The following is a 17,152-nucleotide window of genomic DNA, read 5'->3' as shown; positions in this document are numbered from 1 at the left end:
TGAATTTTGATGATTTCCACATCTCTGAAGTTATAAAGTTTTTACAAAAACTTGCTAAGAGTCCTAATGCTAGTGCTATAAATTTGGCTTTCACGAAACATATTACGAATGCTCTCATAATAGCTAGAGAAGAGAAATTAAATCGCGAAACTTCTATTCCTAGGAAGTTAGAGGATGGTTGGGAGCCCATCATTAAGATGAAGGTCAATGACTTTGATTGTAATGCTTTATGTGATCTTGGTGCAAGTATTTCCATTATGCCTAAGAAAATCTATAATATGGTTGACTTGCCACCATTGAAAAATTGTTATTTGGATGTTAATCTTGCTGATAACTCTACAAAGAGATCTTTGGGGAGAGTTGATAATGTTCGCATTACCGTTAACAATAACCTTGTCCCCGTTGATTTTGTTGTCTTGGATATTGAATGCAATGCATCTTGTCCCATTATATTGGGAAGACCTTTTCTTCGAACTGTTGGTGCTATCATTGATATGAACGAAGGTAATATTAAATATCAATTTCCTCTCAAGAAAGGTATGGAACACTTCCCTAGAAAGAGAATGAAGTTACCTTTTGATTCTATTATTAGAACAAATTATGATGTTGATGCTTCGTCTCTTGATAACACTTGATACACACTTTCTGCGCCTAGCTGAAAGGCGTTAAAGAAAAGCGCTTATGGGAGACAACCCATGTTTTTTACTTCTGCACTTTTATTTTATATTTGAGTCTTGGAAGTTGTTACTACTGTAGCAACCTCTCCTTATCTTAGTTTTGTGCATTGTTGTGCTAAGTAAAGTCGTTGATAGTAAGGTTCATACTAGATTTGGATTACTGCGCAGAAACAGATTTCTTTGCTGTCACGAATCTGGGCCTAATTCTCTGTAGGTAACTCAGAAAATTATGCCAATTTACGTGAGTGATCCTCAGATATGTACGCAACTTTCATTCAATTTGAGAATTTTCATTTGAGCAAGTCTGGTGCCTCAATAAAATTCGTCTTTACGAACCGTTCTGTTTTGACAGATTCTGCCTTTTATTTCGCATTGCCTGTTTTGCTATGCTTGATGGATTTTTCGATTCCATTAACTTTCAGTAGTTTTGTGCAATGTCCAGAAGTGTTAAGAATGATTATGTCACCTCTGAACATGTAAATTTTAATTGTGCACTAACCCTCTAATGAGTTGTTTTGAGTTTGGTGTGGAGGAAGTTTTCAAGGATCAAGAGAGGGAGATGATACAACATGATCAAGGAGAGTGAAAGCTCTAAGCTTGGGGATGCCCCGGTGGTTCACCCCTGCATATTTCAAGAAGACTCAAGCTTCTAAGCTTGGGGATGCCCAAGGCATCCCCTTCTTCATCAACAACATTATCAGGTTCCTCTAGTGAAACTATATTTTTATTCCATCACATCTTATGTAATTTGCTTGGAGCGTCGGTTTGTTTTTGTTTTTGTTTTGTTTGAATAAAATGGATCCTAGCATTCATTGTGTGGGAGAGAGACACGCTCCGCTGTTGCATATGGACAAATATGTCCTTAGGCTTTACTCATAATATTCACGGCGAAGGTTGAATCTTCTGCGTTAAATTGTTATATGGTTGGAAACGGGAAATGCTACATGTAGTAATTCTAAAATGTCTTGGATAATGTGATACTTGGCAATTGTTGTGCTCATGTTTAAGCTCTTGCATCATATACTTTGCACCTATTAATAAAGATATACATAGAGCTTGCTAAAATTTGGTTTGCATAATTGGTCTCTCTAAGGTCTAGATAATTTCTAGTATAGAGTTTGAACAACAAGGAAGACGGTGTAGAGTCTTATAATGTTTACAATATGTCTTTTATGTGAGTTTTGCTGCACCGGTTCATTCTTGTATTTGTTTCAAATAAACCTTGCTAGCCTAAGCCTTGTATCGAGAGGGAATACTTCTCATGATCCAAAATCCTTGAGCCAACCACTATGCCATTTGTGTCCACCATACATACCTACTACATGGTATTTTTCCGCCATTCCAAAGTAAATTGCTTGAGTGCTACCTTTAAACAATTCAAAATTTATCACCTCAGATTTGTGTCAATGTTTTATAGCTCATGAGGAAGTATGTGGTGTTTATCTTTCATTCTTGTTGGGCAACTTTCACCAATGGACTAGTGGCTTCATCCGCTTATCCAATAATTTTGCAAAAAGAGCTGGCAATGGGATTCCCAGTCCCAAATTAATTAACAAAAATAGACACTCCTCCATGGTATGTGATTGTTGGACGGCACCCGAAGGATTCGGTTAGCCATGGCTTGGGAAAGCAAAGGTGGGGAGGAGTGTCATCATAATAAAACTAAAATAAAAAGGCACTCCTTCATGGTATGAGATTGTTGGCAGGCACCCGAGGATTCGGTTAGCCATGGTTTGTGAAAGAAAGGTTGGAAGGAGTGCCACACAAAAATAAAAATAAAATGGGAGCCGCTCTTTGAAGGTTTGTCTGGCAAGGGGGTTAGAGTGCCACTACCATTCGTTGACAACAACAAACACCTCTCAAAATTTTACTTTTATACTCTCTTTATGATTTCAAAATCAAAGCTCTAGCACAAATATAGCAATCAATGCTTCCCTCTGCGAAGGGCCTTTCTTTTACTTTTATGTTGAGTCAGTTCACCTATTTCTCTCCCATCTCAAGAAGCAAACACTTGTGTGAACTGTGCATTGATTCCTACATACTTGCATATTGCACTTGTTATATTACTTTACATTGACAACTATCCATGAGATATACATGTTATAAGTTGAAAGCAACCGCTGAAACTTAATCTTCCTTTGTGTTGCTTCAATACCTTTACTTTGAATTATTGCTTTATGAGTTAACTCTTATGCAAGACTTATTGATGCTTGTCTTGAAGTACTATTCATGAAAAGTCTTTGCTATATGATTCATTTGTTTACTCATGTCATTTACCATTGTCTTTGATCGCTGCATTCATTACATATGCTTACAATAGTATGATCAAGGTTATGATGGCATGTCACTCCAGAAATTATCTTTGTTATCGTTTACCTGCTCGGGACGAGCAGAAACTAAGCTTGGGGATGCTGATACGTCTCCGACGTATCGATATTTTCTTATGTTCCAGGCCACATTATTGATGATATCTACATGTTTTATGCATACTTTATGTCATATTTATGCATTTTCCGGCACTAACCTATTAACGAGATGCCGAAGAGCCAGTTGCTGTTTTCTGCTGTTTTTGGTTTCAGAAATCCTAGTAAGGAAATATTCTCAGAATTGGACGAAATCAACTCCCAGGGGCCTATTTTCACACGAAGCTTCCAGAAGACCGAAGATGATACGAAGTGGGGCCACGAGGTGGCCAGACACCAGGGCGGCGCGGCCTGGCCCTTGGCCGCGCCGTCCTGTTGTGTGGGGCCCTCGTGTGGCCCCCTGACCTATCTCCTTCGCCTACTTATAGCCTTCGTCGCGAAACCCCCAGTACCTAGAGCCACGATACGGAAAACCTTCCAGAGACGCCGCCGCCGCCAATCCCATCTCGGGGGATTCAGGAGATCGCCTCCGGCACCCTGCCGGAGAGGGGAATCATCTCCCGGAGGACTCTTCACCGCCATGGTCGCCTCCGGAGTGATGAGTGAGTAGTTCACCCCTGGATTATGGGTCCATAGCAGTAGCTAGATGGTCGTCTTCTCCTAATTATGCTTGATTGTCAGATCTTGTGAGCTGCCTAACATGATCAAGATCATCTATCTGTAATGCTATATGTTGTGTTTGTTGGGATCCGATGGATAGAGAATACTATGCTATGTTGATTATCAATCTATTACCTATGTGTTGTTTATGATCTTGCATGCTCTCCGTTATTAGTAGAGGCTCTGGCCAAGTTTTTACTCTTAACTCCAAGAGGGAGTATTTATGCTCGATAGTGGGTTCATGCCTCCATTAAATGGGACAAGGAGAAAGTTCTAAGGTTGTGGATGTGCTGTTGCCACTAGGGATAAAACATCGATGCTATGTCTGAGGATGTAGTTATTGATTACATTACGCACCATACTTAATGCAATTGTCTGTTGTTTGCAACTTAATACTGGAAGGGGTTCGGATGATAACCTGAAGGTGGATTTTTTAGGCATAGATGCATGCTGGATAGCGGTCTATGTACTTTGTCGTAATGCCCAATTAAATCTCACAATATTCATCATATCATGTATGTGCATGGTCATGCCCTCTTTATTTGTCAATTGCCCAACTGTAATTTGTTCACCCAACATGCTATTTATCTTATGGGAGAGACACCTCTAGTGAACTGTGGACCCTGGTCCATTCTTTTAATCGAATACAATCTACTGCAATACTTGTTCTACTGTTTTCTACAAACAATCATCATCCACACTATACATCTAATCCTTTATTACAGCAAGCCGGTGAGATTGACAACCTCACTGTTTCATTGGGGCAAAGTACTTTGGTTGTGTTGTGCAGGTTCCACGTTGGCGCCGGAATCCCTGGTGTTGCGCCGCACTACATCTCGCCGCCATCAACCTTCAACGTGCTTCTTGGCTCCTACTGGTTCGATAAACCTTGGTTTCTTACTGAGGGAAAACTTGCCGCTGTATGCATCACACCTTCCTCTTGGGGTTCCCAACGGACGCGTGTTGTACGCGTATCAAGCATCAACATCATAATTTGTTCTAATGATAGAATCAAAAGGTAACTTCATTCTCTTTCTAGGGAAGTGTTCCATACCTTTCTTGAGAGGAAATTGATATTTAATATTACCTTCCTTCATATCAATAATAGCACCAACAGTTCGAAGAAAAGGTCTTCCCAATATAATGGGACAAGATGCATTGCATTCAATATCCAAGACAACAAAATCAACGGGGACAAGGTTATTGTTAATCGTAATGCGAACATTATCAACTCTCCCCAAAGGTTTCTTTGTAGAATTATCAGCAAGATTAACCTCCAAATAACAATTTTTCAATGGTGGCAAGTCAAGCATATTATAGATCTTTCTAGGCATAACGGAAATACTTGCACCAAGATCACATAAAGCATTACAATCAAAGTCATTGACCTTCATCTTAATGATGGGCTCCCAACCATCCTCTAGCTTCCTAGGAATAGAAGCTTCGCGATTTGATTTCTCTTCTCTAGCTTTTATGAGAGCATTTGTAATATGTTTCGTAAAGGCCAAATTTATAGCACTAGCATTAGGACTCTTAGCAAGTTTTTGTAAGAACTTTATAACTTCAGAGATGTGGCAATCATGAAAATCCAAACCATTATAGTCTAAAGCAATGGGATCATTGTCCCCAATGTTGGAAAAATTTTCAGCAGTTTTATCACGAGTGAGTTTCAAATAGCTTTAGCAGTTTCAGGCAGTTTTTCACGCTTTGCATTAGAAGTGGAAACATTGCCAATTATTTTACCATTAATAGTAGGAGGTGCAGCAACATGTGGAGCATTAGCATTACTAGTGGTGGTAATAGTCCAAACTTTAGCTACATTATCTTCTTTAGCATTTTCTTCTTTTTCCCACCTAGCACGCAATTCGGCCATCAATCTTATATTCTCATTAATTCTAACTTGGATGGCGTTTGCTGTAGCAAATGACTTAATATCATTATTTTCATTAGGCATAACTTTCGATTTCAAAAGATCAACATCAGCAGCAAGACTATCGACTTTAGAAACAAGTATATCAATTTTCCCAAGCTTTTCTTCAACAGATTTGTTAAAAACAGTTTGTGTACTAATAAATTCTTTATGCATGGCTTCAAGTCTAGGGGGTGTATTCCTATTATTGTTTTAAGAATTCCCATAAGAATTACCATAGCCGTTGCCATTATTATAAGGATATGGCCTATAGTTGTTACTAGAATTGTTCCGGTAAGCATTGTTGTTGAAATTATTATTTTTAATGTAGTTTACATCAACATGTTCTTCTTGAGCAACCAATGAAGCTAACGGAACATTATTAGGATCAATATTTGTCCTACCATTCACAAGCATAGACATAATAGCATCAATCTTATCACTCAAGGAAGAGGTTTCTTCGACAGAATTTACCTTCTTACCTTGTGGAGCTCTTTCCGTGTGCCATTCAGAGTAATTAATCATCATATTATCAAGAAGCTTTGTTGCGTCGCCTAGAGTGCTGGACATAAAGGTACCTCCAGCAGCTGAATCCAATAGGTTCCGCGAAGAAAAATTCAGTCCTGCATAAAAGGTTTGGATGATCATCCAAGTAGTCAGTCCATGGGTTGGGCAATTTTTAACCAAAGATTTCATTCTTTCCCAAGCTTGGGCAACATGCTCATTATCCAATTGTTTAAAATTCATTATGCTACTTCTCAAAGATATAATTTTAGCAGGAGGATAATATCTACCAATAAAAGCATCCTTGCATTTAGTCCATGAATCAATACTATTCTTAGGCAGAGATAGCAACCAATCTTTAGCTCTTCCTCTTAATGAGAAAGGAAACAATTTTAATTTTATAATGTCTCCATCTACATCCTTATACTTTTGCATTTCACATAATTCAACAAAATTATTAAGATGGGCAGCAGCATCATCAGAACTAACACCAGAAAATTGCTCTCGCATAACAAGATTCAGTAAAGCAGGTTTAATTTCAAAGAATTCTGCTGTAGTAGCAGGTGGAGCAATAGGTGTGCATAAGAAATCATTATTATTTGTGGTTGTGAAGTCACACAACTTAGTATTTTCAGGAGTACCCATTTTAGCAACAGTAAATAAAGCAAACTAGATAAAGTAAATGCAAGTAACTAATTTTTTTGTGTTTTTAATATAGCAAACAAGATAGCAAGTAAAGTAAAACTAGCAACTAATTTTTTTGTATTTTGATATAATGCAGCAAACAAAGTAGTAAATAAAATAAAGCAAGACAAAAACAAAGTAAAGAGATTGGAGGTGGAGACTCCCCTTGCAGCGTGTCTTGGTCTCCCCGGCAACGGCGCCAGAAAACAGTCTTGATACGCGTACAGCACGCGACCGTTGGGAACCCCAAGAGGAAGGTGTGATGCGTACAGCGGCAAGTTTTCCCTCTGTAAGAAACCAAGGTTTATCGAACCAGTAGGAGCCAAGAAGCACGTTGAAGGTTGATGACGGCGGAGTGTAGTGCGGCGCAACACCAGGAATTCCGGTGCCAACGTGAAACCTGCACAACACAACCAAGATACTTTGCCCCAACGTAACAGTGAGGTTGTCAATCTCACCGGCTTGCTGTAACAAAGGATTAGATGTATAGTGTGGATGATGATTGTTTGCAGAAAACAGTAGAACGAGTATTGCAGTTGATTGTATTCGATGTTAAGAATGGACCGGGGTCCACAGTTCACTAGAGGCGTCTCTCCCATAAGAATAAGCATGTTGGGTGAACAAATTACAGTTGGGCAATTGACAAATAAAGTGGGCATGACCATGCACATACATGTTATGATGAGTATTGTGAGATTTAATTGGGCATTACGACAAAGTACATAGACCGCTATCCAGCATGCATCTATGCCTAAAAAGTCCACCTTCAGGTTATCATCCGAACCCCCTCCAGTATTAAGTTGCAAACCACAGACAATTGCATTAAGTATGGTGCGTAATGTAATCAACAAATACATCCTTAGACATAGCATTGATGTTTTATCCCTAGTGGCAACAACACATCCACAACCTTAGAGGTTTCTGTCACCCCCCCAGATTTAATGGAGACATGAACCCACTATCGAGCATAAATACTCCCTCTTGGAGTTACAAGTATCAACTTGGCCAGAGCCTCTACTAGCAACGGAGAGCATGCAAGATCATAAACAACACATAGATAATATTGATAATCAACATAACATAGCATTCACTTATTCATCAGATCCCAACAAACACAACATGTAGCATTACAGATAGATGATCTTGATCATGTTAGGCAGCTCACAAGATCCAACAATGATAGCACAATTAGGAGAAGACGACCATCTAGCTACTGCTATGGACCCATAGTCCAGGGGTGAACTACTCACTCATTACTCCGGAGGCGACCATGGCGGTGAAGAGTCCTCCGGGAGATGATTCCCCTCTCCGGCAGGGTGCCGGAGGCGATCTCCTGAATCCCCCGAGATGGGATTGGCGGCGGCGGCGTCTCTGGAAGGTTTTCCGTATCGTGGCTCTCGGTACTGGAGTTATTATCGACGAAGGCTTAAGTAGGCGGAGGAGGTAGGTTTAGGGGCGACGCGAGGGTCCCACACAACAGGGCCGCGCGGCCAGGGGGTGGGCCGCGCCGCCCTGGCGTGTCGCCGCCTTGTCGCCCCACTTTGTTTCCTCTCCGGACTTCTGGAAGCTTCGTGGAAAAATAAGATCATGGGCGTTGATTTCGTCCAATTCCGAGAATATTTCCTTACTAGGATTTCTGAAACCAAAAACAGCAGAAAACAACAACTGGCTCTTCGGCATCTCGTTAATAGGTTAGTGCCGGAAAATGCATAAATATGACATAAAGTATGCATAAAACATGTAGGTATCATCAATAAAGTGGCATGGAACATAAGAAATTATCGATACGTTGGAGACGTATCAGATAGCGGTCTATGTAATTTGTCGTAATGCCCAATTGAATTTCACACTACTCATCATGATATGTATGTGCATTGTCATGCCCTCTTTATTTGTCAATTGCCCAACTGTAATTTGTTCACCCAACATGCTATTTCTTATTGGAGAGACACCACTAGTGAACTGTGGACCCCGGTCCATTCTTTTACATCGAATACAATCTACTGCAAACATTGTTCTTACTGTTCTTCGCAAACATCATTTTCCACACTATACATCTAATCCTTTGTTACAGCAAGCCGGTGAGATTGACAACCTCACTGTTAAGTTGGGGCAAAGTACTTTGATTGTGCTGTGCAGGTTCCACGTTGGCGCCGGAATCCCTGGTGTTGCGCCGCACTACACTCCGCCACCATCAACCTTCACGTGCTTCTTGACTCCTACTGGTTCGATAACCTTGGTTTCTTACTGAGGGAAAACTTGCTGCTGTACGCATCACACCTTCCTCTTAGGGTTCCCAACGGACGCGTGCTGTACGCGTATTAGGGCTCCCGCCGGTCGTGCCGCCGCCGCAGCGTCGCCAGCGCGTCCTAGAACGCGCCGTCAAATCCGCCCCACCTCCACGCACAGAAGGTGCTCGACGACTTGCCAGGTAGGCGCGATTGGCCGCTGTTTGTTGCGTTGTCTGCCTCGACGCAATTTTAACCGTTGATTTTGCTTTAGCCATGGACAGCGACGATGAGATGGTTGCCCTGCTGCTGGAGGACGAGCAAGACTTCGACGACGACCTGCGGGAGCATTTGCTGATCATCGCGTCCCTCCAGGACATGCTTGACGCTGAGGCGGAGAAGAGGAAGAGGCCGCGCCGCGGAGGATCAAGGCCGGGAAGAAGGAAGTCAAAGCCCCGGCAGAGGATGGAGGGGCATGCCATACTGCACAACGACTACTTCGCCGACGAGGCAACACATGCCGACAATTTTCGGCGCCGGTACAGGATGAGCAAGGGGCTGTTCATGAATATCCTCCACGGTGTTCGAGAGTTCGACCCCTACTTCAAGCTCAAGCTCGACGCTGTAGGCGTTCTCGGGTTCTCGTCGATTCAGAAGTGCACCGCCGCCATGAGGATGCTTGCATACGGAGCACCTGCCGATACACATGACGACTACCTTCGCATGAGTGAGTCTACTGCCATTGAGTGCATGTACAAGTTTTGCCGAGCTGTGGTGGAAAAGTTTGGCAAATACTATTTGAGAGGGCCAACTGAGGAAGAGACTGCAAGGATCATGGCACAATATGCTGCCAGAGGATTTCCTGGAATGCTTGGAAGCATCGATTGCATGCACTGGGCATGGAAGAACTGCCCGTTTGCTTGGCAAGGTATATACAAAGGCCGTCATAGATATTGCAGTGTGGTGCTTAAAGCTGTGGCAGATTATGACCTGTGGATTTGGCATTCTTTCTTTGGCATGGCGGGATCACACAATGACATCAACGTGTTGCAGCAGTCTCCGGTGTTCAGCAGACTAGTGGAAGAGCATGCTCCACCATGCAACTATGAGATCAATGGCCACGAATATACCAAAGGCTATTATCTAGCCGATGGTATATATCCAAAATGGGCCACTTTTGTCAAAACAATCTCGAATCCATCAGGTCTGAAGAATTCTCACTTTGTTACGCGACAGGAGGCTTGCAGGAAGGATGTCGAGCGGGCATTTGGTGTGCTTCAAGCACAATTTGCCATTGTCCGGTACCCTGCTCTAAGCTGGTCTCACGACCAAATGTGGGAGGTGATGCAGGCTTGTGTGATCATGCACAACATGATCATCGAGGATGACCGCAAGAATCACGCTAGGTCACATGTTGGTCCCTATGAGTGTGAAGGCCCTCTTGCGGAGGTTGATCATGAGTTGCCTGCAGATTTTGCTGATTTTCTCGCCATGCACGCAGAGATCCGTGACAGCAATGTGCATGAGCAACTTCAAGCTGATCTCGTTGAGCATTTGTGGAGGATCAAAGGAAATACCGTGGCACCTTGACGTAGCATCTACCCCTATTTATTATATTTGTTTACTTGTTTTATTGTTTGTTGTAATTTAATTTGAAAACAATCCTCGCACACATTTTTATTCATATGCTATATTTGATAAATGGTTATGTGTTAAAAAGAAGTATTTTAAATGTTTAGGGGCGGCGTTTGGGGGACGCGGCTGGGGAGCGAAGTCCCCCAAAGGCGGCACGAACAAAACACGTCCCCCAAACGCTCAATCCGGCGCGGTTTGGGGGACGCTTTGGGGGACGCGGCTGGAGATGCTCTTACGCTTGGAAAGCAAACGTGAATTTTCTGACGGCGCCATGGCCTACCGGTCATTCATGCATCCACCGTTTTGGTCCTCAGCAGCCCTCGTGATCCGTGCCTCCCTCCCTCGTCATATTTTTTTTGTACAGATATTGTTATTTCAAAAACATTACTTATAGATCCATGTATATTTAAACTATTTTAGGTCTTAAACCAAATTATGGTAAAGCTGGATTCATAAAAAAAATCTGTAATATCTCATTACAGTTTCATACAAATATCGAAGACTTGCCATATTGATATGAAACAAGTAATATATGCCGAGGGGCCTTGCACGAATCCCGAGTGATCGTGAAGGGTGGATGAATGACCGGTTGGCAGCAACACTGTCATAAAGTATTTTCGTAATGCCAAGCGAGCTTATTTATGGGCTTCTATGCCAAATAAAAGGTGCAACGAGAGCGATCATCCGTTAACATCTATGCGCGAGCATGGGGGTACCACTACCTAGAGACCGACCTTCGCGAAGGGAAACTTCCTCCCGTAAAACGCACCAGAGATTGACGCGTGTCGGCCCCGCTCGACTCAACGAGTGCTTTCCCGCAAGAGCGATCCGCGGTGGCGCGAGTACAGATTCCTTTCGCGGCTCCCCCGGCACGTACGCGACTCCGCGCGTAGGTACGCAACGCTCCCCGCGCGAGTACATCTACCAGACTTGCACCACGGCATGCATTCATAGTTAGCTACTGTAGCTGCTTTGGCGCATGCATAGAATCGAATCAATTGGATATACCCGTGATCCACCACCAGCACTACCGCATGGTTTTCTTAGCGTGCGTTTGGTTGATGGCTTTGTAGGGATGGGATGGGATCATCCACACCTTGAGTATGGGAATCTTTGATGGTCCATTTTTTAGCTTTTGTTTGGTTCGGAAGGACCAGGACCAGGATCAGGACGCCATTAGAACCAGCAGCAATCGGCTTAGATGGTCATTAGGTTAAGAATTATCTTAAGAGTAATTAACAACAATTAGCAGAGTCTGGGTGGCATAGGGAGTCGCCGGTCTGGGTGGCTGCCAGCCTGCCAATCTTGGACGGCTTGCCGGTCGCGCCCTGGTGAGCAGCCACGAGCTTGAGGCAGGCGGCTGCGGCACTCCTATACCCAGCCGCCGGCGGGTCCCTGGTCTCTGTCGACCGCGGCTCCCTAAAATCGGCTGGCGGCCATGAAGGTTGAGGCGGGCGGGCGAGCTTGAGGCAAGCGCCTTCGCGAAGCGGCTCTCCAATTCCCGGCCGCCGCCGGCTCCCTAGTCTCGGCCGGTTGCAGCTCCCCTAAAACCGGCCGGCGGCCACGGAGGTTGACGCGGGCAGGCCTGGGGCGGCGTCTCGGCGAGCGGTGGCCTAGCGAGTGGAGATCGGACTTGGATGGGGTGGTGGCTTTGGGCAGCAGCGGTGAGCTCCTATGGGGCGGCACCGCGGCGACAGTGTGCTCCGATGGGGCGGCTTCGATGGGGAAAAAGATTAGGAGCGGTCCACCGATTGGAAATACGTGGATGAGGAGGTCCGGCCAAATTGAAGGGATCACTTGATTCAGCATCTTTGTGGTATATTCTGTTATATGGATGGATCCTCTTTATTTACAACCAAACACATTCAAAATTAGGACCATCCCATCCCATCCACCCTCTGGTCCTCAACCAAACACACGCTTAGTTGCATCGAGAAGTACATTAAATAAAGAAGTACGTCTTTGCATCTATGTAATCACAGTTAGGTATAAATACGAGTACGTTTGCACATAACACATAATTACAAATGTATATAACACACGAGTACAGTTACGTATAACACACGAGTACAGTTGTGTACAATACACGAGTACAGTTGCACACACGGGCGAGCACAAGTACAATCGCGCACATGAGCAGGTACAATTGCGCATACGAGTAGGTACAGTCGCGTACACGAGCGAGTACAGGTACAGTCGCGCACACGAGATAGGTACAGTTGCGCACACGAGTAAGTACAGTCGTCTACACGAGCAAGTACATGTACAGTCGTCCACCTAAGACAGGTACAGTCGCGCACATGAACGAGTACAGGTACAGTTGCTCACAAGAATAAATGGAAAAATGCACCAACTATATTCAAAATAGAAGTCCTTATCAGTTCATGCACGAGTACAGTTAGATACACAACACGAGTACAATCATAGTATTATAGGAAGTACGAAAAAAAAGTATCTCCAAACCTATCAACATGGGATCTAGTTTTGAAGATCTCGACGAGAGGATCTCAAAAGTGAAAACGGTTCGTCATTTGGACTTACGGTTCTCAAGATATTCCATTTTAAAAAAACAAATCAACGAAAAAAGGAAAAAACTGACCAAACCCAGCTCTTCTCTCTCCTCCCTCCTTCCCACCTTGCTTCCTCTTGCGACACGTGGTGAGCAGGGAGACTACTTCCCAGAGATTTTCCGGCACCACAGCGCACCACTTGTCGCATGCGGAGCGAGTTGTCTTCTCTTCACGAAGGTCGGCCTTTTTTTTTAGAGAATTCGCGAGCATGGTGATTTCATCAATATCGCCATAGCTGTTCGCTCCCCACATCTCTTCCGGTCCATTCAAGTTGTGAGGCCCATGAGGTGGAAGCCACGGCTCTTGGCCTTAACGTATGAAATCCTAGTGCAGCTTGTGAAGGGCAACATAGTGGATTTTTGCACCCGGGAACATATGTTCCTAGTTTTTAAAATAAATTTTAAACATATTATAAAGTGTCAAAAAATTCTATCGAAAAATGTCTCGCATACATCTTCTTGTTCTATGTGTTCGCAAAGTCGTTTCACGAAAGATTGATATTTTTGTGTCATGTGTAAAAAAGACAAATTTTGGTGCTAAAAGTATTTCCTTGTCTTTTTACATGAAACACAAAACAATATCGGTTTTCCGTGAAACTTGGCATACACACATAGAATGTCGGCATATATGCGCATAATTTTTGTTCACATTTTTTTTGATATTTCAAAATGCTTTTTGTGCCAGGAGCATATACCCCCAAGATTAAAAGTGCATTTCCGCAGCATAGTTTTTTTTTTTTTGTGGACTCTAAGTTCACGTGGTCTCTTGTTGTCTTCTTATTTGCTCCATCCGTGTCTTGATATAAACCATATAGTTTCTAGCACGAAAATTAAATAACGCGTGTTGAAGGAAAATTACTTCGGGTTTGGGCAGGATAATCATTGAACAATTGACGTGAGAAAATTGGGGACTTTGCATAAGTTAACAAAACGTAAACCAATACCCTAAAAGGTTGTTGAGCCAAGTGGTGCAAGGCAATACACATTATATTTTAGTTTTTTCCTAAAAAACTATATGGCATACGGAGAGAGTATCCTTTTTACTAATTTTTCATAAACTCTTCTTTGCTCATTATTTGTTATGTCGTGTACGGCTTCTGCTATCAGGTCCCTAAATATAAAATAGAAAAATAATCGGAAAACAGAAAAGCAATCGGGTCCCTATAAACGTTGGGCTCGGGCTTCGGCGTCACGGCCGGCGAGAGGAGCCGTTGCTAGAAGGTGGACTAGCTAAAACTGTCCTGATCCGCGCACGGTGGAGAGCTCCTGCTGCTGCTTGGTGCCATACGAGGCCAAGCTCCTGCTGCTGCTTGGTGCCGGACAAGGCCGGGAGAGGCGACACGGCCTGCCGCCTTCTCAATTGCCGGATCAGTGGTTCAGAGAAGGTCGAATGGGATGGTGGTTGCGCAGTTGGCGGGAAGAAGAGATATGGTAAGATGGGGCTGCCGTGGAAATGGACAGATGGAGGCGTTGGGGCCGGTGACCCATAGCGGGCGGAAGTCGCATGCGGGAACATGTTCGGATGGACTCAACTCGACTGAGTTGTGAAGCTCGATTTGAGCTTCTCAACTGAACATGGCTGAGAGCTTTTTTTCTATGAAGTGGACATAGCTCAAGGCACCCTGGCTGACCTAGCAAATACGGAGTAAGAAATAGTGAGGTGAGGTGGGAATATCTTAAGGACATCGGTGGCATACGAAACATGCTTCCTCCGATAAAAAAGGGCGGTCTGAAGCATCATGATTAGTTTTCCTTCTCCAACTACAACTCTGGCGTTCTGCAGTAAAAAGAAAGGAGGGCGTCGCTCCTCTGTATCTCTGTCTATCTCCCACTACCATGCATTTTATCCTAGAGATCCTGCCTCCTACTGAAGCAACACTGAAACACTGACAAGCTGCGGAGCAACTACTCTGACAATCCGATCCTATGTGGGCTGTGGAGCAGCATGTTAGAGCTACACGTTGGCCATGCCCTAAGAGAACCAACCGTACTAAACACACCTTTAGATTCTCACTTTGGTAATGGGCTTCTCACGTGGCTCTTCAGAACCTTTGAATATGAATATTGTACGGCTTATGCACATTTCAGACTCCTTTATTTTTTTTCTTATTAGTTTTTAGTTTCTGCCCTTTTCTTATTTTTTATTTTTTATTAAGTTGGATATATCTCTAAAAAATAAATATAGATACCAGTATTGTCGCTGGTGCCGCTGGTGCCCTCCTGGTGTACGGGACAACCTTGGTGCGCTTTCCCTGGACCAGCGTGGACGTCGCCAGCACGTCCGCCTGAAGATCCTTCGGCAGCCTCTCTACCTCGAGCTGCCTCCCCTCCCGCCGTTCCTCATCATCATCGACCGACTCAACCTCCACCATCTCTTCCTCCGTAGGCCCCAACCTGGCCATCTTGGCAGGTGGCCCCTCCGCCACCGGGCTGTCCACCGCCCCAGAAGAGTCAAGGGCATGTCAGGTGCGAGCCCATCTCCATCGACATGGTTGACCCACCACGTCCAGCCAAGCTTGAATCGCCATCAACCCCTTCCCGCCCGCCACGGCCCCAATCACCATCTCGCCACCCACGAGCCGAGACGGGAGCTGCTGGTCCTCTAGGCCCAGATTTGACCCGTACTGGTAGATGGGCTCCTCCACCACCTTCGATCCCAAGTCCAGTCCTTTCATGGTTGGCGGAGCGCTCTGCGATCCCCTCTCTGTCGCACCGGCCGCAGAGTTCCCTTTCCCACCCGAGGGTGGTGCCATCTCCATCTCCTTCTCTTTCTCTTTGCCCTGGTCATTGCCTCTCCTTCTCTTACCGTGCTTGTTCCATTCCCCCTCCGACAAGAGGTAGTCCGAGTCATAGTCATCCTCCTGGTCTCTACGAGGCGGTGGTGTGTGGGGGGGGGGGGGGGGTGGACCCCCAGACCCACCTGCACCGCCCCGGGGTGGCGTCTCCGCCTGCACCCACACGGTGTAGCCTTCTCCATTGACAAACACCTACACCGAACCTTTGATCCTCTGTGGGAAACAACAGTGGAAACACATCCGGATCGGCTCACGGTCCCTCTTTTGAATCGACAACTCATCCACATCAATCGGCCTCCCAATCATTGTGAAAGCCGCCTTCAGCCATTCCTTGGTCATTAGGTCCTCCGGCACTCCCGTGAGCCTAACCCATGTGGACGGCAAGACCAGGCTCGGTTTTGGGGCCAGGAACGCCTCCCTGATCAGCGTGTCCGACTTGCTCATGAGGAGGTAGAGCTTCCCACTTCCCATCGACATGCGGAGGGTCTCTCGCGAGGGGAAGACCACCGCAAACTCCAACTCCGAGAGCTTCCTAACCCGCCAGTCCCACATCTCGTCAACCAGGTTCTTCAACTCGTCTGATAGCTGTTCCTCCGACAAAGGAGCCGCCTTGAATTGGATCACCGCCGCAAAGGTTTCACCTGGCACACTCCCACCGCGGAGCGGTTCAACATCAATGTTGAAGAACCCACCCCCGATGATCGCATGCCCCATCGATTGCAGTCGCATAGTGATCCCCTTGGATGGGTAGCTCGCCGACGGGTGTCCCTCTCCGCTGCAGATAACGCTTAGAGGCTGGAAGGTGCACTCAGACTGAAAGCATCCATGCCGTCCAAACTTGAAGCACTCGCTTCCCACCGGCACCCCTGCCTTGATGGAGCCCACCTTGTTCTTCCCCTTCCACAACATGTTCAAGTTCAACCAAATTTAGATTCTCACTTTGGTAATGGGCTTCTCACGTGGCTCTTCAAAACCTTTGAATATGATATTGTACGGCTTATGCACATTTCAGACTCCTTTATTTTTTCTTATTAGTTTTTAGTTTCTGCCCTTTTCTTATTTTTTTATTAAGTTGGATATATGTCTAAAAAATAAATATAGATACCAGTATTGTCCTTTTATAGGTTC

The sequence above is a fragment of the Lolium perenne genome, chromosome 6 (genome assembly GCF_019359855.2).
Source record: "Lolium perenne isolate Kyuss_39 chromosome 6, Kyuss_2.0, whole genome shotgun sequence".
Classification (NCBI taxonomy): domain Eukaryota; kingdom Viridiplantae; phylum Streptophyta; class Magnoliopsida; order Poales; family Poaceae; genus Lolium; species Lolium perenne.
This window is presented reverse-complemented; position numbering follows the sequence as displayed.